Source organism: Panthera pardus, unplaced genomic scaffold, assembly GCF_024362965.1.
Source record: "Panthera pardus isolate Hobbes unplaced genomic scaffold, ASM2436296v1 HiC_scaffold_16, whole genome shotgun sequence".
NCBI classification, from domain to species: domain Eukaryota; kingdom Metazoa; phylum Chordata; class Mammalia; order Carnivora; family Felidae; genus Panthera; species Panthera pardus.
The window spans coordinates 47,332,399-47,356,871 of NW_026526721.1; the positions used below are offsets into that span (position 1 = coordinate 47,332,399).

The following is a 24,473-nucleotide window of genomic DNA, read 5'->3' on the forward strand; positions in this document are numbered from 1 at the left end:
TCCACTGGGCTCTCAAGCTCTGGTAGGCTAGACCAGATTTCTCCACATGGTGGTCTCAGGGCAGCATTCCAAAAGTATGAGAGCTGAAACTTTAAGGTCTCGTTTTTATTGGTGAGACAGCATCACAAAGGCCAGCCCCAATTTAAGAAGTGGAGTAGTAGATTTCACCTCTTGATGGTTGCAGCTGTAAGGTTACATTGCAGAGGAATGGGAAAAGTAAACTACAGCCATGTTTTAAAAACTGTAGGTCTACAACACTTACAGATCCAGATTTTTGAGAAAATTGAATAAATGTCTAGTTTTAAAGAAGTAAAATCTATTTAGTTCTTTTAGTTTCTCAGAAGCTAAGGTTTTGTGGAGGTTTTGGGTTTGTTTGTTTGTTTGTTTTTTAATTATTTTTATGATGCGTTCCTGTGCTTTCTCTTACCCACATATTCATATGTGGAACAATAGCCTATTGATAAGCATCAACTTGTATTCTGCTGCTAATCAGTAAGGATTTCTCCAGATTTTATCCAAGGTATGCCTTCCAGAATTCCATTATAGAAGTTTCTATAATCGCATTTTATGCTTAGCATAAGCTTAAGCAATGCTTAGCAGAGTAGTTTGCTAACCATTGCTCATGAGTACCCTTTGAGTTTAAGGCAAGCCAAGCTGCTGCAGAAAACTTGATTAAAAGTTTGTACACATCCCAGCTTCCCTTGCCTCACTTTTAAGGTGAGTTAAGTGAAATCTGCCAGGAGACCACAAATCCTTTGGCAGTGATGACATTTATAAGTGATAAACATGAAATGACCTGAAATATATTGACACTTTGTTTATTCTTTTTAAAGTGATTAGGGTTTTTCAAAAACTGCTAATCCTCTTTGGGGGCCGGAGCTGGTAGCATCAGTGTTCTTGATGGCACACACATTGCATTTGTGAACAGACCCATCATGAGCAGACTTCTGGTCTACTGAGGTGTTATATGTCTCCGCATGTTTACAGTGGTGGAGTTTCCTTGCCCTTCTGCCAACAACCACAAAATGATCAGTAATGAGAAGTAATTAAGTATCAAGAGGAAGAAAACAAAGACATGAATTTCATGATACTTCATGCTTTGTATTATCAGTGACTTCATTGTTTCTCTTGGCAAAATTTTAATGCATCTGTGCTTGGCCCAGGGGTGTGTACTGAGGAAAAGAAAAATTTTGTAATAGCAACAGTGGTTTGGGATTTTCAGGTTAAAAAAAAAAAAAAAACCCGAATGGAAAGTTGCTTTTGTTTATACCAAATAATGATGCCTTACTCTTTTCATAAAGTGCTGGCAGTGACCTAATGCCTGATGGTTTTGCAAGGAGAAATCCTGCTTAGTTGCCAGTTTAACACAGCCCAATGCATTGTTATCTGTGATTATCATAGCTGTAGAATGGCAGCCCTCAGGAGTGTAAGAGAGTGATAGACTGGGATTCAGGAAACCTGGCTTCCGATCTCAGCTCTATTTTAAATAACCAGATTCTGGGTTGTCACTTATAAAGTGAAGACATTGGGATAGGTTGGCCCTAAGAGGTCACTCAGGATGCAACAAGGACCAGGGATTCTTTTCCTTGACTTCTATCCTGTTCCTCACCCCCTAACAGATCCCCTGACAGCAGGATTTGGGCCTGAGACTAGATGATCTCTGAGGTCCTGGGGCTTCCCACTTTAGAATTATGTGATTCTCTGTTGTCTTGTATCTATGGATACAAATACAGTTCATTTGGCCCTGAGAAGCAGATTCTGTTTTGTTTTCCTGTGTGGTGACCTCGGTCAGTTTTTCTTGGGTTTAAGCTGGTTGAAATCATGGTGGGTCTTGGTAAAGATGTGTCCTTGCAGGAGAAGGACAAGTAAAGAATTTGCAGCTATTTACTTAATTTAAAGAAATGGATAAATATAAATAGTGACCTATTCAATCTACCACCTCCCTTCAACACACACAAACTTCTAGTCAACTCCTTACTATACTATATAAGTTACATTTTCTTAATCATTCTTTATTAATTTTATATATCAAAAGTTGCATACTATACATACTTGGGTGCTGTTTGGATAGTTTAGTCTCCATGTACCTGTTTATTTTCTTGTCTGAATGTTGGAGAAGAGGATATTTAACTTGTATACAGGAACCTGGAAAAGCCTCAATAAAAGAAATTGTTTTTGGTCTTGATCACTTACTATATTGAATTAGCTGAGCAAAACTCCGATTTAGGGAAGAAAATATTAGTAATAGTTGTAGCTTACATTTATTCCATACTTAACAAATATAGGCCTGTTCTAAATGCTTTCCTTTGATCAGCTCATTTAATGTTCACAAAACTGTTATTCATCCCCATTTTGCAGAGAAGGAAACTGAGGCTTGTAGCTGTTTAGTAACTTGCTGAAGGTCATACTACTAGCAAGTAGTACATCCCAACTTGGGCAGCCTGGATCCAAAGTGTCCAGCACATTACTATGCTATATCTACTTAGGATCTTATAAGAAAGCATACATAGTAAAGGAAAAATCCTAGTTCAACATTAAGTTATTCACAAACATTTATGAACTCCTGCTATCCAGGTATTGTGCTAGGTGATTTGTTCTAGCTTATTTTTAGGCTTGGGTGTGGCATAGGCATAGCATAATAAAAGGATTATGAGATTGTGCAGTTAGATCTGGGCTTAAATCACAGCTCCAGTATGTTAGCTCTGTGGCTGTGGACCACACATAGTTACTAAATCTCCCTGAGCCTTCAAATGTAAAATGAAAGTAATGGTACCTGGTAATAGATTTATTGTTCATGCTTTGTGAGCAAAGACCCCCTGTTTATGTCTGTATCCCCAGTGCCCAACAGATTTGGGCATCAGCAAGGATTCACTGATTGATCAAATCATGAAATCCTCAGCAGAGCTGGTTGGCTCTGAGTAGGAACTACTTCATTGTAAAGATGATTCATCTGGCTAGAAATTTAGAAGAATGGTATCAGGTGTACCTCATTTTATTGCATTTCATTTATTATGCTTTGCAGATACTGCGCTCTTTACAAATTCAAGGTTGTGGCAGATCTGTCAAGAAAGTCTGTCAGCACCATTTTTCCAACAGCGCTCCTCACTTTATGTCTCTTGGTCACATTTTGGTAATTCTTGCAATATTTCAGGACTTTTCATTAGTATTATATTGTTATGGTGACCTGTAGTCAGTGCTATTACTCTTGTAATTATTTTGGGTAGCACTAACTGGACCCATTTAAGACAACAAACTTAATCAGTAAATGTTTTGTGTGCCCTAACTGCTCCGCTGACCAACCATTTGTCTGTATCTCTCCCTGTCCTCAGGCCTCCCTATTCCCAGAGGCACAATATTAAAACTAATCCAGTGAGTAACCCTACAGTGGCCTCTGAGTGTTCAAGTGAGAGGAAGAGTTGCACATATCTCAGTAAAAATGATTAAGCTTAGTGAGGAAGGCATGTCAAAAGCTGAAAGGCTGAAAGCTAGACCCCTATACCAAACAGCCAAGTTGTGAAAGCAAAAGAAAAGTTTGTGAAGGAAATTTAATGTGTCATATTGAACACAAGAATGGTAAGAAAGCAAAACAGCCTTATTGCTGATATGGAGAAAGTTTTAGTGGTCTAGATAGATGGTCACATCAGCCACACCCTTCCCTTATGCCAAAGCATTATCCAGAGAAAGGCCCTAACTTGCTTCATTTGTATAAAGACTGAGAGAGGTGAGGAAGCTGCAGAACAAAAATTGGAAGCTAGCAGAGGTTGGTTCATAAGATTTAAGGAAAGAAGGCATCTCTGTATGGTAAAAGTGCAAGGTGCAACAGCAAGTGCTGATGTAGAAGCTGCAGCAAGTTCTCCAGAGGATCTAGCCAAGATCGCTAATGAAGGTGAATACACTAAACAACAGATTTGCAGTGGAGATGAAACAGCCTTCTATTGGCAGAAGATGCCATCTAGGGCTTTCATAGGTGGGGAGGAGAAGTCGGTGCCTGATTCTAAAGCTTCAGAGGGCAACCTGACTCTCCTGTTAGGGCTAATGCAGCTGGTGACTTTAAGTTGAAGTCAGTGCTCATTTACCATTCCAGAAATTCCTGGGGCCCTTAAGAATTATGCTACAAATGCAACAAGAAAGCCTGGATGATAGCACATCTGTTGACAACATGGTTTACTGAATACTTTAAGCCCACTGTTGAGACCTACTGCTTATAAAAAAAGATTCCTTTCAAAATATAACTTCTCATTGACAATGTACCTGGTCATCCAAGAGCTCTGATGGAGATATGTAATGAGATGATCATTGCTTTCATGCTTGCTAACACGGCATCCATTCTGCAGCCCATGGATCAAAGAGTAATTTTGACTTTCAAATCTTATTAAGATACAGATTTTATAAGGCTTTAGCTGCCATATTTAGTGATTCCACTGATGAATATGGGCAAAGTACATTGAAACCTTCTGAAAAGGTTTCTAGACACCATTAAGAACATTCATCATTGGGGCACCTGAGTGGCTCAGTCAGTTAAGCGTCGACTTTTGCTCAGCTCATGATCTCATGGTTCATGGTTTCGAGCCCCGCGTCGGGCTCTGTGCTGACAGCTCAGAGCCTGGAGCCTGCTTCAGATTTTGTGTCTCCCTCTGTCTCTGCCTCTCTTTCTCTCCCTCTCTCTCTCTCTCTCTCACTTTTCAGAAATAAATAAACATTAAAAAAATTTAAAAAAAGAACATTCATGATTGATGAGAAGAGGTCGTCAACATTAACAAGAGTTTGGAAGAAGTTGATTACAACCCTCATGGATGACTTTGAGAGGTTTGAGACTTTAGTAGTGAAAGTAACTGCAGATGTGGTAGAAATAAGCAAGAGAAGTAGAATTAGAAGTGGAGCCTGAAGATGTGACTGAATTGCTGCAACCTCATGAAAAAACTTTAACTGCAGACAAGTTGCTTCTTATAGATAATCAAAGAAAGTGGTTTCTAGAGATAAAACCTACCCCTGGTGAAGATGGTGTGAAGATTGTTGAAATGACAACAAAGGATTTAGAATATTTCATAAACTTAGTTGATAAAGCAGTGGCTGGGTTTGAGAGGCTTGACTCCAATTTTGAAAGAAATTTTACTGTAAATGCTGTCAAACAGCATCACTTGCTACAGAGAATTCCTTTGTGAAAGGAAGAGTCCATCAATGTGATAACATTGTTGTCTTATTTTAAGAAATTGCCACAACCATCCTAGACTTCGGCAACCACCACACTGATCAGTCATCAACATCAAGGCAAGACCTCCTACCAGCAAAAAGATGACAATTTGTTTAAAGCTGACAGATATGGTTAGCCTTTTTTTACCAATAAAGTATTTTTTAATTAAGGTATGTATGTTACTTTTTTAGACATAATGCTGTTGCACAGTTAATAGACTATATACAATATAGGGGCACTTGGGTGGCTCAGTCACTTAAGTGTCCAACTCTTGATTTCAGCTTGGGTCATGATCTCATGGTTCATGGGATTGAGCCCTGAATCAGGCTCTGCGCCGACAACCCCGAAGCCTGCTTGGGATTCTCTCTCTCTCTACCCCCTCCCCCCCTTGTGCACATGCACACACACTCTCTCTCGGGGAAAAAAAAAAAATAGACCACAGTATAGTATAATCCTAACTTTATATATACTGGGAAACCAAAAAATTTATTTTACTCACTTTATTGCAACATTCACTTCATTGGGGTAGTCTGGAACTGAACCTGCAATATATCTGAAGTATGCCTGTACTGAGAAACTACTAATAGAAGTAGCTGGTATGTATAAACCTCTTACCATAGGCAAAGTGCTGTTTTAAGTGTTTTATATTATCTTATTTAATCTTAAAGAGTTTTAGCCCGAAGTAAAGACTGTTAAGAAAAGTCTTGGTAAAGATAAATTAAGGGTGGAGACTCTCATAGGAAATGTCAAAGACAAATGGCTATCAGTATCAGGGTAGTGCTGGTGCCTCTACAAAGTTCAGAGAGTGTGTGTGTATGTGCACACGCTGTGGAGAGAAGTGACTCTAGATCCCCAGGATTTATCAGAAACCTCCAGTTAGTATCACTGATCTTGAAAATATTTGATCATGTATACCCTGACCTTACCCCCACATACACACGTAAAATGAACTGAACATCCTCTACCCACCTCCTTTTTATTTGACAGCACATTTAACAATCATTAAAGCTGTTTTTATGTATGTGGCATTTTATACAGTGGTGTCATTTAAACTTGGTTTGGTAGGAAAATGGAGAGGTGAATTATTCTGATGGCGAGATGGCTGCACAATGCATAGGGAGTCTGTGCTGACTGTAGGATGCTCATCTCTAAGGGACAAAGCTGGCGGTGAGCCAGGGCCTAAAATTTGAATGTGTTTAACATCCCATACTTTGCTGAATTTAGGGAGCAGGCTGTCTGCTACCTTTACATTTCCACTTGGGTTTACCCATCTTTCTACATGGAACTATTAAGCTATAACTTAGTTCCCTCCAAGGGGAATGGAAAGAGATGTAGTAAGATTATGGGGTTCTCAGCAGAGCTGGTTGAGCCCTTAATATTAACTGTCTCATGGTAAATGTGATTCATCTATGAAAATACTGGCTATAAATAGATGTTAATAGTGCCCAGCAAAACAGCCAGGTTGTACTAGCATGGCCACATTAGGGAAAAAAATCTTGTTGAGGATTTTATTTGGTTTCTCTTAAAATAAAAAAATAAAAAATGTCTTTCCTTTTATTGCCCTAACCACCCACACTTGAAGACACTAAACTCAGCCAACTGCAGTAAAGCTATCTGATGACTAAAAAAAGACACATTGAAAACCAGATAACCTAATTTAGCATTGGCCACCTTTATTTTTTTTTCTTCTATTTTCAGCAAAAATCATTGAAACATTTCCTTAATGGTATTTTTCCTTGTAGGGAGAGCATGGACAAGGCTTCAGAGAGGGGAATGAAAGTTGGAGGGGGTGGGAGGGAGGGTGTGCTTCAGGTTATATTCCTAACAATTCTGTGTCCTCAGAGAAAGTCAAAGGGACAGAAAGAGAAGAATCAAATGTAAGGTTTAGAAGGCAGTGTAGTAGTTATTTCATCCATCCCCCACAGGACCAGCAATCAGTGTTTTCTGTTACTCACTGTTCCGCTGTTAGAAAAAAAGTACTTCCTTGTGAGCTGAATTCAGCTCCCAGGAACTTCGTTCATTTATCCTGCTTCTTCTTCCAGAGCTAAATCAAATAAGGCTACTCTTTGAGCCACACTGTAGTCCTTCAGTGGGAAGGGCTCTATTCTTTATTCCAAATGAAACATTCTCAGCTTCCTCAGTGACTCCTCACACACATTTTGATTATACCTGTTTAGACCTGACTACTCTTCATTAGGCTAGGTTGCTTCTTTTTTTTTTTTTTTTTTAATTTTTTTTTTTTTTTTTAACATTTATTTATTTTTGAGACACAGAGAGACAGAGCATGAACAGGGGAGGGTAAGAGAGAGGGAGACACAGAATCTGAAACAGGCTCCAGGCTCTGAGCTGTCAGCACAGAGCCCGACGCGGGGCTCAAACTCACAGCCCTCACGGACCGCGAGATCATGACCTAAGCTGAAGTCGGCCGCTTAACCGACTGAGCCACCCAGGCACCCCTAGGCTAGGTTGCTTCTTAAAGAAATGCATGGAGTTGGGCATAATTTCCCAGATATTAAACACAACTAAAACAGTGAATTGGTGAAAGTATGTATTTAGGGAGGGTCTCAGTACTTCTTCTGATATTGGATTTCAGGTGGAATTTTAGGTGTAGATCCAGAAATTTGATAGTAGACATTTAAGGAAGACTTATTCCCAGTTCAGCTTATCAGGTCGGTGCTTATAATGATACTTTCATATGTACGTCGCTTGATGCATCAGCAGATAGGTAATTGTTTGCCCTGTTTTTCAGGATGAGAAATGTGAGATTCAGAAAGCTTGGATAACTTTGGCTAATAAACCTTGGACCAAAAATGATGAAAACGTAGGTGTTCTGACATTCTTTCTCTCTAGGCTCATGCTAGATTAATCCAAGCTCACATGTTTTTTTGTTTTGTTTTGTTTTGTTTTGTTTTGTTTTTTAAGCTTGTATGTGTTCTTTGGTTGCCTGTCCACTAAGTGCTGTAGTCAGAGAAGCTGCCACACTGTAGATACAGAACAAACAGCCTGCCAATGAGGCCTAATAGAGCTGACTTACATCATGGCTTTTCTTAGCTATGTGTTCTGAAGAAAGGACAAAAAGAAATATAAAAATCTCCCAGAGTATAAATAGTTGATTTATCCAAATTTTCCATTACAAATCAGTGGCTCTTTAAAGATTCTTTTCTCATTTAAGGTTGACACAGGGCTGGGAATATTTTCCAGATCTTTGTGGAATAGAACAGAAAATTATTTTCATATAGTCCAAATTAGCTTTAAATGCATTTCTAAATGCCACTCTCACAGCACTAGGTCAGAGCTCTTCAAAATCATATAATTCTTTTAACAGTTTTCAAACTACATCACTTTTCATAGTTTTTCCAACTCTGCTCTCTGTTTTTTCTTAGAAGTATGATGATATTGAGCCAGTCATTTAACCTTTCTATTCTCTTTGAATTTTTGTCCCTTTGGCTCTTGGAACCAGTTTTGTCAGATCCCTTTATTCTGCAACTGAGGCCCAGGGAGGTTAACTGATGTGCCCATGGTCATGCCTACAGCCAGCACCAGAATCTAGATCTTGCCTACAGCCCTGTTGATGTTTCCTCAGCAACAGTGCATTTTCAGAGACCAACTCCTGTTTCTGGAAAGATACGAAACCTAAAAGATACAAATGCACCTTTGAGAGTACCCAAAGTCTCCCACAAATGTAATTTTTCTGGGCTTTTTCCTTACCCACTAGGTGATTATAGGCCTGAGAATGCCTTTAGGCCTCCTCTTGGCCAGACCAACCCAGCACAATGAAGAGCTCAGAGGTGAGAAAGAGGTTCAGAGATCAAGGGTTCCCATCTGCAGATTTTAACATGACTTCTTTTCTTTCTGTTATCTAAGGACCTGTGACATAGCAACATTGTTACAGAGAAAATGTTGCAACTGGTAAAGTCCCTGGGCTGTACTGGACTTTGCAACCATTTTACTTCCCCTTTCCCAGCATTTCCCTGTGCTCAGTTTATCTTCCTATAACTGGGGGAAAGTTTAACTCCTTGCCTCCCAGGCATACATTTACAATTTCTCTTATTAGAGGAAAAGAAGGAAAATGACTTTTGTAAAACTCGAATTCTCTGCCAGATGATATGATTCACACTTTTTCTTATCTCTTTTTTAAAATTCAGACACATGGAGTTAGTATTATTCTCTTTATTTTACAGATTAAAAAAAAAAAAAGTGAGGTGTTGAGAAGCTCACAAGTCAGTGTGGTAAAAATGTAGGTTCAAGATTAAATACAAAATACCAATAAATAAATCATGTCCAATGTAGAAAGTGTTTGGGGAACATTTGAAAGGAAATGACTAACCTGCCACAGGAGCTAAGTAAAAGCACCTGAGAGAGAAGTTGGGCCTTGGAGGATCAGAGTGTCCAAGTCATATGTACAGTTTGAAGATAGATGAAAAACACAGCATGTGACAAATACCAAATCATCATTATGGCTGAAGCCACAGAGGTGTTCGGGGGTTAAATTAAGATAGAAAGGTGAGCCATAGGCATGGATAAGGCTGCTCATCACAGGGCTGTTCATAATAATGAAGGTGAAACACCTAAGTATGTAACAAATAATAAGGAATAATTAAATAAATACATGGAATATGTAGTACTGGCCAGTTAGGCCAACAGCAAAAGTCAAGTTTTCAAAGAATATTTTTTTTAATATTTATTTATTTTTGAAAGAGAGAGAGAAAGAGACAGAGCACAAGTGGGGGAGGGGCAGAGAGAGAGACACACACACAGAATCCGAAGCAGGCTCAAAAGCCTTTGTCAGCACAAAGCCCAACGTGGGGCTGAGACTCACGGATAGTGAGATCACGACCTGAGCCGAAATCAGACACTCAACTGGCTGAGCCACCCAGGTACCCTAAAGAATATTTAATAATATGAGAAAGTATTTTCAATATGTGATGATAAGTAAATTGGTTTTGTTTGTTTGGTTTTGGTTTTTTTGGTAAGAAGACACTAACATCCAGTCACACATGCTTTCACATTTTGGGGCCTTTTTTCAGAAGAGAGACAAGGATAAGTAAGTTGAAGCCTTGAAAGTCATTAACAAGGCAATAGAAGGTTATCTTATTAGTAGCTGATGTGATTGTCCCTGGGGTATGAGAAAAAAAGACCAAGGAAATTTGAATGTGGACATTGTATTAGATGATGTTATAGAGTTACTGTTAATTTTATTACATGTGTTGATGGCATTGTGTTTAAATGAGAGAATGTCTGTTTTATTTTTCCAGATAACATAATGAGGTATCCAAGTGTGAAATGTCATGATGCCCTGGGCTTTATTTTTAAATACTCCAGAAAAAATAAAAGTATGGGGTAAAATGAAGTAAATATATGGCAAAGTGTTGAGGATTATTGAAGATGAAGGATGGGTACATGGACTTTCTTACATTCTTCTACTTTTGGTGTATTTGGAAATGTTCGTAAGAAAAGATTTTAAAAGAAAGCACCAGGGACACACAGTATTAGATGGATAAACATTTTAAATAGTTCTTTATAAAAAGGAAAAAAAGAGTGTAAGGTGGAGAAAGAAAGAAGGCACTACGGTTTGAGCGTTAAGCAGAGACAGAGAAGCCAAAAAGTGAGCTGTATCCTAGGAACCAAGAGTGAAAATCATTTCAAGGAGCAGAAAGTTGCTGTGACCTTATTTTTAACAGTATTGCCACTGGTCACAACAGTTCTAGAACTCCACTTTTGAGTTTTCTATTTTGGAATATCCCTCAGCCATGGCAGATTCTGGTCCATTGAAAGTGAATTCTGACCATGGGGAAAAGTTACTGAAACCAAATCTAGTGAATCAAGTTAGAGTTGGGTCAGCTAATATTGTTTTTGGTCAAAGACCCAATTGTGACCCTAAAATAATGGGATTAGCTTTTTTGTATGTGGCCTTTGAAAGGGTTTTGAAGACATTTCCAGTGTATGTCAACCATGACACTCTTTTAGAATAAATTTTATAAAGGAAAACCTTTGACAAATGACATGTTTGAATTTACAACTTAGAGCTTTTGTTGTATTCTTTTTTTTTTTTTTTTTTTTTTTTAATACTCATTTATTTATTTATTTTGAGTGAGAGAGAATCCCAAGCAGGCTCCATGCTCAGCACGGAGCCTGACTCAGGACTCAACCTCACGACCATGAAATCATGACCTGAGCTGAAATCAAGAGTCAGATGCTTAACCTACTGACCCATCCAAGTGCCCCTGTTTGTTTTTAGTATTCCATCTACTTTAGTTACATATCAAATCTTTGGTGTGCTACAACTTCTGTTTGTTTTGTAGAATCCCAATATAAGCAAAGAAGTAGGAAACAACATGGTGTATGGCAGGAGAAAGAGTGCAGTCTCTGGGGCCAGCCATACTGAGTTACAACTCTTCCTGTATCACCATATGCTGCTCAGTTTGGGGCAAGTTACTTCATTTCTTTAGGACTCAGTGTCTTGCAGTGTTGTTGGGAAGATTCAGCATCATGTGTGTGAAGTACTGTGTCCAGTGCCTGGCACATGACAGGAATGCATAACTCATCCTGGTGGAGATATAATGATACAGTTTTGTCTCTTAGTTCATCAGACATGACTTCCCTCTTGTGATGAGTGAGATAAGAAATAACTATTGGATTTTAGCATCATGAGTAGAGTATATTACTCAGTGCTCTACCTCGCTGAACAAGGGTATTCTTTTAATCGGTGTTAAACTGGTATTTTCAGAGAGTGAGTTATTTTGTGCCTTGCCAAGATGGAGAGTGGCAAGCTGGAGAAATTGGATTTGGCCAGGAACCGGTGCCTATTATTCAGGAGAGAGAGAGATAGGGAATTATGATCCTGGCGGTTTGGAGGGACTTAACATAAAGTGACTGGCTTCTTGGTCCCAACTAGCCATAACTGTCCCACACAAGATGATGAAGAGCACTGATTCAAAAAGGTATGCTTACCCAGGTTCTCGTTAGCATACCTCTTCTAACACAGCAGCACAAGCTTTACTATCTTTCTGGCCAGGCACTGTGCTAAAGCACTTTACACTCATTCTCTTTTTTTGCATGCACTATCAGGCAGATACTATTAATCTGTGCTTCATGGGAAAACCAGAATTGAAAGAGGTTAAGTCAGTCTGCTTCGAGCCACAGAACTGGTAAGTGGCACAGCAGGAATTCCAGTTGGCTTCAGAGCCCCCCCTAGTCTTTGTAAGCCTATGGTCTATTGCCTGAATTCATTCTCATTTGGAATAATGATCTGTTTAAAGATGGGAGACACATCTTCTCAGCATTCATGTACAGTTTTGACTGTGTCAGCAAAATCGAAAAGCCTAGTGCTCTTTCACCAAAGACCTGCATCATGACATGATGATAGGACAGAAGAACATAGAAACCACCAGGGAGAAAGAAAACTGTCTGGGCTAGGTCTCAGATGAGGGCACAGTGTGAATTAAGGTCCTGCTCCTTCACTGCTCTCCATTATTCCACTTATTCTAGGTGGTAGGAAAGAAGTTGTTATAAGGCAGGAGGCCTGCTTAAGTCAAAAAGCACCAAGGAGCATCAGAATGCATCAAGGGTAGTGTGTCTTTGGCTGCACCCTGTAAGTTTGGGTCACACTGCCTTCAGGATTCTTCAAACTGACATCAGGGTTCTTCTCATGTTCTCTGCTTTCAAGGGTCAACCAAGCCCTCTCTGAAGCCCCTAGTCCCATTCATCTGTATGGAGGAGTACTTTTTGGTGTTCTTTAATTATTGGAGAACCCCTTTTCCAGCTCAGTTGAATAGATCCGGACTTCAGATGCTCCAGAGTCCATGGGTCTTAGATATATTGAGCTTGGGGATTTTACCCACCATGTATGGTTCCATATAGCCCTTTGTTAGAAAGAAAGTGCCCAAGATAGCCAAGAGTACATGTTGACCAAGAAGGTTGGCTGCTGCTAAGAACTATAAGTAAGTAAATGAATGTCAGAAGCTTACAACTAAGGGAGAGAAACAAAGCTTCATTACCCTCCCTTGAACATGTTGCTTTGGATGTTTTGGTAATGATTGTGAAGCATTTACACACAGACTAAACTAAGTTCTTTGTGTTCTTTACAAGGAGGAGAGCTTGCCAACTCAATTTCAGTATGCAAAGCTCAGACAATTATTCTTTTGGCATTTAGGGGCTGCCCCTGTTTTCGTTGGGGTTGGGGGTGGGCAGCCTGCTGACACAAGAAGGCTTTATAAGGAAGGAGAAGGCAACTTTATCCCATACTTTTTAGAAAAGAACCCATCATCCCCCATCAGGGTTCTCATGTCCCTACCTACTATGCTAAACCTCTGTAACAGAGCCAACAGAAGAAACCCCTAGGCTCAGAAGTGCCATATTCACTTCAGTGCCCACAGCTTGTGACTCATTCACAACTATTTTCATTTCTTCTGCTTAGCACTTCACCATGAAATTGCGTATTTCTTTTGTGAGTGTGTGTGTGCAGATAGTTGATGGTTTTATTTCAAGTGATAACCTTGGATAGATAAAGTTCTTGAAATTGTGGCCTTGATCCATGATAAAATATATGGTTTGCAGTAATGGTTCTCAACCTGTCAACCTGGAACCCCTGGGAGCTTTCAAAATTGTCAAAGAGGTCTTCCAGTCTGTATTCCAAAAGCATTGTAAGCAACTGAGGTTGTTGGGTTTTTTTTTTTTTTGGGGGGGGGGGGTTGTTTTGTTTTGTTTTTTTTTTTTTTTTTGAGAGAGAGAGAGAGAGAACACAAACAGGGGAGGGGTAGAGAGAGAGGAAGAGAGAGGATCCCAAGCAGGTTCCATGCTGTCAGCACGGAGCCCAGTGTGGGGCTCAAACTCATGAACCATGGGATCATGACATGAGCCAAAATGAAGAGTCGGACATTTAACTAACCGAGCCACCCAGGTGCCCCTAAACAACTGAATATTAATGTGTTCCCAGAATAGCTATGGATAATGTTGTGTGATAGCCAATAAATATTTTATGACTATATTTAGCCATTTAAATATTTTATGAATTTGTTGTAGGCTTTCATAGTTAGAGCTTTTTTTCAGTCTGAATAGGAAAGGCTACAAGTACTACCAATGGGAAATTAGGAAGATTTTTGTTATGGAAAAGGAATTCTCATCCTGGAAAGGATGGATAAAGATTGTTTTGTTATAGCAGCTAAATGGGAGACTAACCTGTTTTCTTGTTATTGAACTTTTAAGTGCTATGATTTTCCTGATCCAAATGGTTTTGGGTCTGGATCAGAACTCCCTGTTAGTTGCAGTAGCAGCTGAGGAGTAGCTGAAGGCATTTGGCCTTATAGACTGTTGATCTTAAACATTAAGGGTGGTTTTTTTGTTTGTTTGTTTGTTTGTTTGTTGTTGTTGTTTTTAATTAGTGCCATAAGAGCCTTCATGTAGCCAGCCTATTCTCTTTGGTACAGGTTGCCATACAACATGATTACTTTCAGGTGAGAAACTATTGCAGTTTGACTTAGTTGGGGCCTCATGATGAGGCCTGCACCCAGAGTATTCTCTTTTTTAACCTTCAGTAGAGACTGCTGCTCTAGCACATTGGCTATAGTTTTTTGTTTTAAATTGGGATTTTCTGGTTTTTTTAATGTTTATTTAATTTTGAGGGAGAGAGAGAGAGAGACAGAGTACAAGCAGGGGAAGGGTAGAGAGAGGGAGACACAGAATCCAAAGCAGGCTCCAGGCTCTGAGTTGTCAGCACAGAGCCCCATGTGGGGCTTGAACTCACAGACCGCAAGATCATGACCTGAGCCAAAGTCAGCCGTTTAACCAACTGAACCACGCTGGTGCCCCATTGGCTATAGTTTTTCAATAGAAGTAATGTAAAGCACTGAATTGCCAAGTGTGGGCACTTTTTCCGTCAGGGGAATACAGGTGATTCATTGCACAGGTGCTCACACTTGCCTGCCTTCTGCTATGAGTGCATTATCACTGTTGTTTTAAAAAAAATTTTTTCTTATATAAAAAGTAATATGTGTGAAGCACTGAAAATGGCCAAGTAATCATAAAGAATAAAATTTTTAAAATGTATCCTTGGGGCACCTGGATAGCTCAGTTGGTTGAGCATCCAACTCTTGATTTGGATTCAGGTCATGATCCCAAGGTTCTGGGATTGAGCCCTATGTAGGGTTCTGTGCTAAGCATGGAGCCTGCTTAAGATTCTCTGTCTCTCTCTGTCTCTCTCCCCCATGTGCACATGTGCTCACTCTCTGTCTCTAAAATAAATATTTTTTAAAATGTATCCTTAATCCAGCCATGCTGACGTTTCTACTTTTCATCTTTTTCTGTAGTGTCTTGTAGGCTTTCTTCTTTTCTGTGTCCTTTATAATGTGCATGTTGTTTTTGGAACATTATCCATCATCATTATTCTTCCATGCCACAATTTTTAATAGCTGCATAGTACTTCATTGTATGATGGTGCAATTATTAATCATTGTCCTATTACTGAATATTTAATCATCTTCCAGATCCTCCCCTCTCTTCTCCCCCCACTTTTACTTTAGAGGCCTGTCCCCTATCAATCTAGAAGGGATCCAGAGCTAACAAGGAACCTTAACCACTTATCTAGACTTTAACTGGCTAGAATCCATGAAAACTGTCCTTGGTTCAGAACAATATCTATTTGTTGTTTTAAAGTCATGATTTTAGCCTCAGCAGGATTTAATCACAACTCGTAATTGCTATTCTATCTCCTCTCTAAATTCTTTCACTCCTACCAAATTAAAAATATGAAATTGTTTTGAACACTTTTTAAAAGGTAAAAATTTTCACAATACATGTAAATCAAACCATCATGCTGTATGCCTTAAACTTATACAGTCATATATTTCAGTTATTCCCCAATAAAACTGGGGAAAAAAGAAGGTAAAAAATATAAATATAGAAATCATAAGAGACTGTTAGAGTAGACCATGTACCTCCTCTTGAAGCCCTGAAAGTTGAGAATTTGGAAATGAAATTGGAATTGGAAAACGTACCCAAGTAATTCATCTTTAACGGTAGAAGGACATTTATTTTCACAAATGTTTTTCTCTTCATGCAAGAGACTGCTATTACATTTACAGATTACTTCATTGTGTAGACTTTAATTCAAAAAATGAGAATCGGACTTGGAGAATATGTTTCAGACAAAAGTAAAAGCAAAGCTGTATAGACATTGGTGGTGTTAAGATAAATATTTTTAACTTTTAAGGTAACAGCTTTCTGTTTCCAATCTCTAGAGTGACTGTGTCATCATTTTAATATTCCTTTGTTACCAAAAGATAGTACTTTGTGTGTAAAACATAGTTACCAAGCAATGTACCAAAAGCTAAATTGTTACATGAGCTTAGGATGTGCAGAGAAGGACCAAATTGGCTCAGAAAACAGTCTAAGAATCATAAAACATCATCAGAGTTGGAAGAGCCTGGAGATGGGTTTGCCTAGCTTCTTCCCAGCAGGCACTGGGGCAGGAGCACCTTCTTTGTACAAGCTCTCTGACAAACACACATCTGCTCTATGAACACTCATTTTTCATAACTGTATGGTCTTAAAATTTTGACTAGTTCTTTTAAGATGTGTCCCAAATTCTTTTGCCATTTTATCTCCCAGGATGCTGTTATTAATTGAATGCCATCTGATAATATAAATTATGGTGAGTAAATTTCAAAGACTTGGGAAGATTTCCTACATATGAAAGCAAGGAAAAATTCTCTCCCCAAACTGAACAAATGATCAGAGTGACTTATCATTAAGCGTACAACTAAACAGAGTTTTCCCATTTTAAGCTCCTGGTTCTAGAAGTACTGAGGCTGGGCCTACGAAGAAACCTTAGACTGTATCCCCAAACTCTATTTTGATGTATTAGTACTATTTCTGTTTTTCATAATTGGTAACTAGCTTCTTGCTTGATTATTTAAATGTGCTTTAGGTTTTTGGCCTTCAATTTTTCCCAAATGCTTAGTTATATAGCATGGCTTGATTCTTCATTTAGGGAAGCCAGGAATCCATGACTTGTCTGTATTTTTACCTATAATACTACTTTAAATAGGCCACTTCACCCTCAGTGCCTTTTATCAGTTGAAAGAAGGAAAAATAAACAATCCAATAGCAACCTTGGGCTCCTTCTGGGAGTACTCACATGGCTACATTTTTAAAGTACTTAATGTTTTACTAAAAAGGTACTAAGGAGTATATGGTGCTGAAGTTAGTATTTCCTAATCAGAAAGGCATAATGATATACTCAAAATTTGATTAGAGTTATACAATACATTTGCAGTGGTTCTGTAAGCCATTCTGTAGCTAAAGTATAATTTTTACTTTTTTTTAATTGCGTCTGTAGAAATAATTACTTCCTTTGGTATTGGCAATCTCGCCCTCCACAAACAAATCACAGTGATTACTAATGACACACTTAGCAGTGGGTATGCACCATATGCCCACTTGCTGGGAAGAGGGGCAGGTGTCAGGCTGACTTTGGTTGTTGCTGTTTTTTAATTTATAAATGTTCTTAAATATGTCATTAAATATTATCCGGAATAGCTTTTTTATTCCATAATCAAAGGTATGATTCTACCTTTGACTTACGTATTTTTGTTACCAGCTTAGGAAGATTGGGGTTAAGGTCATTTTAAGGTGTTAGTCATTGGGCCATTAGGTTAGAGAACAAAAGTTGGTGAAGTTTACAAAGCACTATAAACCAACAAGGAGGTACCTACTATAATTGCAGATAAGACTTTCTCCACCTTTACTTCCTTATCTAAATCTTCTATTGCTGGTTTTCCTCGTTTACCTGTTTCATAATATACATCCGAAATAGACTGTCTTACTGGAAAGGAAGAAAACAGGATCAGAATTCCTGCTAGATTTTAGGAACTTGAACATCATCTTATTGAGTTCTCCTGACAACTCTTTGGTAGACATCTGATTATTCTCATTTTTACAAATGGGAAAACTAGAACTCAGAAAACTTAAGTAACTTGCCCAAGGTCACACAGTTAAGAAGTGGTTAGCCATGCTTTATGTGTCTTGTTCTTGGGACTTTCTCACTTCTCTTTATTACCTCCTGTTTTCAATAGTCTCCCCCAGTTCCTTCCCTTGCCTTTCAGCTACAAAATGCTATTCATCAAATAGTATAATTACAGCTTACAATTTTACCGTTCCCAGCAGGAGACAGCCCACAGCTGTGTGAATCTTCCTCCTTAACAGGATTCCTGATATCCACCTCCCCTGACAGAAAGAGGGATAGAAGCAGCCCAGATAATTCTCTTTATACATGTTTAATACAATCACAAAAAGCTGCTTAGTAAATCCTTTTGTTTTTTGCTTTTTAGCTTATTTTATTATTTTTCCCAGTTTTGAGATATAATAGACTTACTATATTTGTTTAAGATGTATAAGTAAATTCTTTATTATCTTGTTTTCCTTTTTTTTCCCCCTCATTGAATAGAATGATGAAGACTTAGGTGAATATTCAGAACAAAGCTGTGTTTTGACTCAGAATTTTAGAAGGAAAGAATGAAAAGAGCTGATCATGAAGATAATAGTGGCCTGAGGGGGAAAGACTGTCAGCCAGGGATTATTACTAAGTGTAACTCTGCCCATAGAAAACTAAAAACTTATTAATAGGACTTTCAAGGCCATACTTGATCTGGCTCAGAATTTCACCTCATACCTCTCCCTTCTTCACTCTTTCTGCTCCAAATGTGCTGGCTTGCATTTAGTAGCTTATACCTGCCTTTCTCCCTGTCACCCCCACCCTGACCCCTCACCCACGCCTCCAACCATCCCTGGGCCTTTGTCCATGTTGTGCTTGGTGCTTAGACCTCTTCCCTCTCTTCTTTACTTGGCTAACTCCTCCCACTCAGCCCTCAACCCTCAGCTCTAGAGACACACCCTTGAGAAATCTTCCCTGACCTTTTTGACTAGGTCATAACCCCATTTTACACTCTGGTGACCCCATGACCTCTTTTTTACACCACATACAGCAGCAATTTTACATATGTCTGTATTATCTAAAGAATTTCAGCTTCCCCCACTGGACTGTTAATTCCATGAGTGCAATACATACTCTGCTCACAATTAGGTTGCTGGTACTTTGTACATAGTGTGTAATCGGTCTGTTGAATGAATGAAGAAATCAATCACTCATTGAGTTTGTCTCATCATCAAATGGCCAGATTTTGTTTTAGTCCAGTATCCCTGACAAAATTCATGTGGCCTTAACTCAGCAGAACTTATGTGTTTGCAAAGCTGTTGGATATTAGACATTCAATGGATATAATGGATGTAATGTTGGATATAATGTTTATATCCAATATTTGTAGATACTCATTGACTGATTGATCCAGCAGGTGCCCTTAGATCAGGAGCCAGCAAACTTTTTCTGGAAAGAGCCAGATAGTACATTTTTTAGGCTTTGTGGGCCATTCAGTTTCTGTCACGACTACTTACTCTGTCTTGCCAGAAAGCACCCATAGAACAATGCACAAATGAATGGCATGACTATGTTCCAGTAAGACTTTATTTACCAAAATAACCATATTTTGCTGACCCTTGCCTTAGATGTTGCTATGAAACATTTATGAGGGATGCTATGGAATAAATTGATCTGAAAAAGAGATTCCCCACACCTCTGGATGTTTACAAAGTCATTATTTATTCCAGAGGGGTGTGTATAATTGTGCATAAGACCTAGTGTCCACTCTAAAGCTGTTGAATAAAAATTAAATAGAAGAGATAGATGTGGCACAGGCACCACTAAGGGCTATGAGAGCTGTGATGTTACATAGACCTCAGTCTCCTGTAGATGTGATATCTTCATTGATTTAATAAGGGGATTAAGGAGCAACTCCTCTTTGACATCTGATGTCTCTGATTACAGAATTTGTGTCCTAAATCAAACTAGGGCAGTTTCAGTGGAATTATTTTTAGCTTTAGCTAGGTGTCTAAATTATTTTTATAATTAGCAAATTATGGTATTACACTGAGGAATTCAGATATTTTCCTCAACTGTTCTTCAGCATTTTGTCTGTTCAAATCCAGGAAAAAAGGTCTTCTCTTGCTGATTGTACCCCAACCCAGAAATTTCCAACTCTTAGAACCTGTTTAAAGAATTCAGGACCTGAAAAAACAATTCAGAATCTGTGTGGATGCTGGCTAGCTTGGTCATTCTGGAACAGAAGCCACTTGGAATGGATCATTTATATTCTCAGTTTATTAGAGTTACAGTGCTAGAAAAGGCTGTGATATGGTTCTTCTAGAAATAGATACATAGCTTTTAAACACATAGAACTATACAGGAAGTGCCCATTTCCTCTTCCCACCCCAGGGTTCCTTATAATGTCTATGTTTACTGGTTTGTTTTCTGTTTACTAATTTTGAGTGAAGAAGAAAGAAACACTTAGGTTTTTTATTAAATTGTGCATTAATATTCCTAAGAGGAAACATAAGAAACTTTCTCATGTATTGAATTAGAAAAAGTTGAGGTGGTTGAGAATGTTAATCTTTACATTTTGAATTGTTTTTCTGCTGGGAAGTGACAAAGAAAATACTATAAAAGTATACCCCAAAATGGGCAATAGAATTGTAAGTAGATTTGGGAATAATCCAGAATAACATTGTATTAATTCAGTGTTGTTATTGAATTGGGTGGTCTGTGAAGGCAGATTTTCCAGCAACGGCTGTGTTTCTTGTGCCAGAACTTTTTTTTTTTAACCATTTTGATGGATATTTTAAAGTAATTCGTACTTCCTATTTAAAGTTCAATGTTGTGTATATGGACACATTTGAGATACTAAATAATATCTTTTTGTATTTTGTTTTCTACCTCTATGTCAAATTATAACTAATCATTTATTTGCTCCTCTTACCTGCTTCTACCTCAGACCCTATTTCTAGTTTTTGCTTCTAGATGTATCATGCACAATGAGGTTCTAAGGTGTGAAGTAGTGTTGTTAGTGTGGAGGTTTTGAGAGAGCCATTTGAGGTATAAGTGCTTTTACCTGGTTTTGTCTGAACTGAAATTGTATAAAAATTGTGTCCCAGAAAGGTTGACCTCTCTCTATTTCATGACACCATGGACCATCTTACCTTTGAGTGAGGTCCTAAATCTCCACATTGAAAAGAATAAATCCAACCTGCCTCTTCGAAGAGGACTTTATTAGTATCTTGTAAGGGCTCTCCCCCATTGTCCTGCTCATGGGAGGGTGCTATAAATATCTTTGAAACACTTCTTACTCATCACTTCTACAGGAGGGTACTTTTCACAGATATGAAACTACAGTGATAGCCTTCCTAGGAATTCAGTTAATAATGATCAAGAATTGCCTCAAGCAGCCATCTACATGAGCAATTGGCTAACTTGTTCAGTTATTCCCTTTTATGAGGACTTGTCTTTTTGATGCCCAAATCATCTGCCCATGCTGGAATCAGAAAGCAATAAGGCATACCTCCCACACTGACCTGCTCTCTAGTTAACCATTACCTCCTTTCTCACACAGTCTTCCCCTGAAGTCTTCTTAGAACTCACATTCCATATTTTTGTTGTACTCTTAAGAGAATTATCATGTGATCCTCAGAGGAATAGGAGCTGGCATCTTGGTTTGTAGCAGCCTTAAGCTAAGTAAGCTCTTTATGAGGAATCATCTCACTAACTCTGGGAGTATAGGTATTGGTCTTCATATTTTATAGGTGAAGAAATTGAAGCTCAGAGAGGTGATGTACGTGCCCAACATCACATAACTGACAAGTATTAGAGCCAGGCTTTTTGCCCACATCATCTGATTCCACAGCCCAGATTCTTTCTAGTACCTTATGGCACCCTCAAGAACAAAAAACAGATTTCATGGCAGATGTGCTTTGAGCCAGTATCTCATGTAATCTTTTCATCTACCCTGTGAGGTAGGCATTGTAGTTGTTCTCAGTTTACACACAGACATGTGAAATTAAGTAACCTATTGATGGTGGCCATACATCAGTAAATGGCAGAATCAGAACAGGAACTCACAGGCTACTTGGCTATCAACTTTTCTAAGCCTCACTTTCCTCAGTGTAGAATGAGAATAATAATGGAACCAATCTGTTAGGATTATTGCAAGGACAAAATGAAATAATCCTTATAAAGTGCTTAGCACAGTGCCTGGCACATCATAAGCCCTCAGTAAATGTTAGCTGTGGTTAGTACAGCATAGCTAAGGCAAAATCACTTTGAATACAAAAAATCCTGCAATTCCACTATTTTATTTGACTCTTACAAAGATTGTGATATATCAATAGTAAATGAAAGGGTATCTTCTCTCACTTAAAACAAAAAGTTAGATCAAGTGCTGGGTAATTTGTCCTTCATCACTAAACTATTACATAAGTAGCTTCAAGGCCCCTTCCAATTCTGTGACTGTACCATTCTAGTGATGGAGAGCTATTTTTTCTATTAAATCTTAACTCAGAACTCAAATCCTCTCTACAGTAATGAAGTGGTATGCTCATACCGAGGACAAAACAGAGCCCATTAGCAAAGCTGAGTGCAGACTTTGATTTTTCAGAGGGTAAATGACAAGGAGTATAAACAGTGAAGCCTTTGGAGTATTTATTTCTCATGGAAAGATAAGATACCTACAGCATTCTTATGATGGAAGACAAAGCCCAGATAATTGATTTTATTAGCAAAGGCATCTAAGAAAATATTTGTTTTGTGCTTGGTGCCGGGGATAATAGAATACAAGTCGTTATTAAACTGGAATTAGTGGCCCAATTTAAGTCAGGAAACTAGTTTGCCAGAATAGTTCCCAGAAACATTTGAAGACTCTAACAAGGCGTATGCCACAGTCAGAAGGTGTGTTGCTTGTGAAAGTATGTGAAAGGTTTTTTTTTTTTAAACAGTGGCTGAAAGTCTGCACATTTTTCTTAATGTTTATTTTAGAGAGAGAGCGTGTGTGCGCACAAGCAGGGGAGGGGCAGAGAAAGCAGGACAGAGGATCTGAAGTGGGCTCCACACTGACCATAGAGAGCCCAGTCAGGGCTCAAACTCACCAACGGAAGATCATGACCTGAGCTGAAGTCGGATGCTTAACCTGCTGAGCCACCCGGGCACCCCTTGAAATTTTTTTGTTTCTGTTATGTTCCCCTGGAGCTCTGTTAGTTGTGTCTGCCTAACTGGTGATCATAAAAATTACATCTTCGAGCACTGATGGTCAAGATCCTCATTAGTGTAGCCTAGAAAGTAATGAATGACATGGAGTTCCCAATTGCCCCGTTCTTCATTCTCAGTTTACAGATAGGACTGTTAATACCTTAAGCAACGCCCTTGCCAGGAAACTGCACCCCTTCTCACCCCTGAACTAAATGCATCTTCTCCCTTTTCTTGTGTATCCTATTGTAGACGTTTAACATAGAGCTTGCTGCATTGCCTTATGTTTTGTTTACTTGCCTGACTTCCTGACTAGACTCTGGAATCCTTTACTAGGGCTGCACAGTGCCTAGAATTTCAGAGTTGCTTAGTAAATGTTTATTGACCAAATGATTGACCAATGTAAAGAACATATCTTTAAGCTTCCAGTTTCGAATGGGCCCTGACTATCAATAATAGTTTCATTCATCCCTCCTTGCCTCTGCCTCCTAAACCATCATTCTAAACCTTTTGCGCTGTTCCCGTTCCCACAGGCCTCTTGGCCTTCACAAATTAGCATCCTTTGTTCCGCCCCTCCCTAAACCACCTCCTTCAAAACCTCTCCCCTCTTTAAACATTTTCCTCTCTTCCTGTCTTAAAAGGATCTGTGCTCATCTGAACGTTAGATCATAGGCATCTTCTGTGGAATCTTGCCGTATCAGATACCTCCTTCCCCTGTGTGTCTTTAGTTTCTTTTTCATACCAATTTTTTTTCTGTAACTTCATAACATGTCCAAACATCCCATTTTCTAATAAAATCTTTACTTTCATGACTTTCCCCACTAATTGCCAGTTTCTCTCCCTAGTTCACATTGCCTGAATTCATACTGTTAGTCTTTTTTTTTTTTTTAAGTTTATTAATTTTGAGAGAGATAGTGCGAGTGGGGGAGGGGCAGAGAGAGAGAGGAGACAGAATCCTAGGCAGGCTCCTTGCTGCTAGCACAGAGCCCGACGTGAAGCTCATACCCATGACACCGTGAGATCATAATCTGAGTCGAAACCAAGAATCGAACGCTTAACCAACTGGGCCCCCCAGTGATCCCATACTGTTAGTCTTTTAACTTCCTGTCCCCTATTTGTACTTCAGCATCTGCCCTCGCCATTGGTTTCCTAATTTCCAATTTT

At 38.8% G+C, this 24,473-nt stretch overlaps 2 protein-coding genes across 4 annotated transcripts in view; one reads left to right on the forward strand and one right to left on the reverse strand.

Moving 5' to 3' along the window:
- Positions 1–24,473, forward strand: part of CMSS1 (cms1 ribosomal small subunit homolog) — a 379,579-nt gene that overhangs the window by 126,186 nt on the left and 228,920 nt on the right. The window lies entirely within an intron of this gene.
- Positions 1–24,473, reverse strand: part of FILIP1L (filamin A interacting protein 1 like) — a 301,368-nt gene that overhangs the window by 120,265 nt on the left and 156,630 nt on the right. The window lies entirely within an intron of this gene.